This window comes from Molothrus ater, chromosome 17 (genome assembly GCF_012460135.2).
Source record: "Molothrus ater isolate BHLD 08-10-18 breed brown headed cowbird chromosome 17, BPBGC_Mater_1.1, whole genome shotgun sequence".
NCBI classification, from domain to species: domain Eukaryota; kingdom Metazoa; phylum Chordata; class Aves; order Passeriformes; family Icteridae; genus Molothrus; species Molothrus ater.
The window spans coordinates 4,444,017-4,447,431 of record NC_050494.2 but is presented as its reverse complement, the minus strand read 5'-3'; the positions used below and the strand labels follow the sequence as shown (position 1 = coordinate 4,447,431).

At 56.0% G+C, this 3,415-nt stretch overlaps 1 long non-coding RNA gene across 1 annotated transcript; it reads left to right on the top strand.

The window, feature by feature from the left end:
- Positions 1-263: 263 nt before the first annotated feature.
- Positions 264-2,055, top strand: LOC118694537 (uncharacterized). The gene is made up of 2 exons (XR_004981456.2): positions 264-658; positions 1,611-2,055. It is a non-coding gene; the product is annotated as an uncharacterized LOC118694537 (long non-coding RNA).
- Positions 2,056-3,415: the final 1,360 nt, after the last annotated feature.

Here is a 3,415-nt window from a genome sequence, read left to right as displayed (position 1 = left end):
AGTGATGGCCATCCTGCTCCCAAATATCTGCACCTTCGTGCAGCTGGCACCACTCTGTGCTGCCCAGCAGCCCGGAGAGGGGCAGCTGGTGAGGGATTTAGAAAGACAGCACACACAGGACTGGCCTTCCTGACTTGCTTTAAATGATTTTTGAGCACAAATTGCCCTTTTCCCTCAGTGCAATAATCAGAAGACCCAGGCACAAGGCTCACAAGCCTGGTCCGCAGAGATAAGGCAGAGCTGCTTGGATGAGCCTGGGGGAGAACGGTGGGCTCTGGAGGGGCTGCTCCCCGCAGGAGCAGCCCCGCACACCCCTGGGGCTGCTCGGGGGGGCACAGGAGACCCTCAGCCCGCCCCGGGGAGCAGCTCAGAGAAGGCAGAGAGTGCCAGAGCCCCCGGCTCCAGCGCTGGCTGCGGCTCGTTCGCGGGCGCGCTCTCGCCTTTCAGCTTCTCGGCTGGAACGATTTGCAGCTCAAACGCCCCCCTGAGAGCCGCTAACCTTTGGATAAGGTTTGGCACCATTATCCTGCTTGGGTTAATTGGGACTTAGGGAGAGCCCAGGAGTGACGCGGCTGCCTCCATCCGTCTGTCCGTCCGTCCGTCCGTCCCTCCAACCTTCCCCGGCGCGCTGCGCGCAGCGATGGGGAGAGAAGCAGAGGTAAATGCCCCGACCCTCCTCTCCATCTCTCCGGGTTTTGCTCTCTTCCTCTCCCTCTTTTCGTGTCCTGTAACCCTTCCTCGCCCCCTCCCGCTCCCGCTCCTATTTTTGTGCTTTCTACCCCATTTCAGCTGCCGGTAGTAGTCCGGGTGGGAGAGAGGAGAAAGTCTTTTTATTTTTGCAGCTGCTGCTACAGAAAATCTTCTCCTGGAAAGGAGCAGGAGCGAGCCGGCATCCCGGAGGCAGAGGGACCCCGGGTGGGTGTTCCCAGCCGGGCAGGGGGTGCGGGGGCGTTCCGAGGTGCACAGGGGCGGAGGGTGCGGGCTGAGCTCCCAGCGGTAACACCGGGATAAGGGGGAACAGCGGCACCCCCGGTCCTGTGCCCCCCGGAGTCCCCTGACCTCCTCAGCATCCTCAGCATCACCTCAGTTCCTCACTGACGCCGGCGTCCGGCGAGGCTCAGCAGCCCCCGGCGCTCTGCGGGCTCTCAGCCTGAGGGTGCCCCGGGCAAGGAGGGGGCGCAGCAGTGGGAAAAGGGACCCCCGAGCCCAGGGCATCCCCGGCCGGAGGAACGGCCCGAGCAGGACCCGAGCAGGGTCCCACGGCAGCCCTGCCCCGGGGCGTTCTCTCCGCACCGACCCCGAGATCCTCAACTGATTTTCAAGCTCCCTGTGGATTTTCTTTATTTATTTTCTTCCTTTCCTTGGTTGGAGTGTTTGTTTTATTGGTTGTTTTGGAGGGATTTTACTAGGTTTTGGTTTTTTGGTTTTGTGTTGGGGTTTTATTTTGGTTTGGTGGAGGTTTTTTTTTTGGGTTTTTTTTTTGGTTTTTTTTTTGCTTGTTTTGTTGATTTTATATCGGTTTGGTTTTTTTCTTCCCTTTTTGTTCGTCGTTCACGGTTTTTTAAAATATTATTATTTACTTTGGCTAGGATTTTTTTTTTTTTCTCTAGGAGACGTCTCCCGAGCCCGGCACATCCTTGACATTCTGGATGCTCAACGAAGAGCCAAAAGCCCATTTCCTCCACCCTTGGCGTGATCATAGAAAGGCTTGGGTTGGAAGGGACCTTAAAGGTCAGCTGGGTGCCTCCCAGAGGAACCCCCTCCACTCCCTGGCATCGAGGGCTGCCGGCCGGGGGTGCCCGGTGGGACCATTTTGGGTCTCCCAGCCGAAGTTCGGGGATGCGGGGGCACGGATGCGCCAGGGCTATTTGAGGAGATAATCACGCACCAGTCAGAGGTTTGGACGCATTTTCGTTCCTCCTTCCCTGATGCCCCCTGCAGCCTCCAGAAACAGAGCTCCTTCACTTCGTCTTTCATAACGAACTCGTCTTCGGATGAATAAAAAAAAATTAACGTTAATAAAAAAGAAAAATAAATCGTTGGATTAATCCCTCAGGGTGTGCGTCGTAGCACTGGTTTATCCGAGCTGTGAAGAGGCGAAACGGCGGCCGAGGGCAGCGGTGACGGCCCGAGCTTTTCCATTTCGCTCGTTAAATCCCAGCCCGTCAAGACGCTGCTAAACCCGGGGCGAAGCCGTGCCCCGCTCGGCTTTTGCGACCTATCTGTGCACTCACATGTAATAATTCCCACGCAAAGCCAAGGATGCGCCACGCTCAGTCTCCCTCCTCCTCCGCTGCCATCAAAAAAAACCCCGTTTTTGGGGGGCCGGCTGTAGAAACAGCTCGTTCATCCCCGCGCCGGGAGCAGCGGCCGAGAGACCCCTTAGGGGTACAGCCCTCACCGGGGATATTTTAGTTTTTATTCTGTTTTTTTGCGCCCTTCAGCCTCTTTGTACCTAATTTGCTTTTGAATTGTGGCTAGGGAAAAAAAAAAAAAGGTATTTAAGAAGGTGATTTAAGGGTTTTTTTCCTAGGAATTGGGGTTTTTTTCCCCCCATCTCTGCTCAGTACCGCATCCCACCTGCAACCGCAGCCTGGGTGCTCCCTCCACAACGATACTAGGAAATAATTTAGTGGTGGCTTTACCTCCCATCTGTGGTTAAAAAATGGTCTTTTTTTGCCTTCCAAAACAGCAAAGGAAACAAAAATTCCTCCCTTCCCCCATCTTTCACAGAACATACATACATGTGCATAGACATATATATAAATATAAATATATTTTTTTTAAAACAACGATTCAAAGGCTCTCCCGCCGCAGAGGGGACGTGCTTTCCCACACACCGCCCCCGAATGCCATCGCTCCCCCTGCCACTCTCCACTTGTCCGTGCCATAGCACAGGACCGGGATTTCCCGTTGCCGTTGTCGGCTGCGTTAGCCGCTCACCTCGGAAAAATTTAAAATACATTAAAAACCGTAAGACTTTTGACTTACAAACGAACATAAGCGCTTGGAAGCAAACCGAAAATATCGATATTTTGTTTAAAGAAAGGAGAAGCTCAGTGGCTGCTGGTGAGGACCGGGAGCTCTGCACGGAGCTTCCCCCGGTGCCGGTGCCCCCCGCGCCGGGCGGTGCCGCTGCGGTGCCCATGCGGTGCCACCCGGCTGCGGGCCCCAAACGAGATCTGCGCCCCTCGTCCCGCCGGTTTTGGAGCTCACTGATCCCAGGAATCGTTAGGGAGAGCTGAGCCCTCGCTCCCTGTGCGCGGGTGGCCGCGCACCGCTGTGTCCCCCGGGCAGGGGCCGCTTCCCAGGCCGCCCCCCGCCTCCGAAGGGGCCGCGCGTTTTGGGGGACAGAGAAAAGAAAAAGAAAGGGGTGCGAGGAGGAGAATCCCGTTAAGAACCTGTCGTAAGCCGC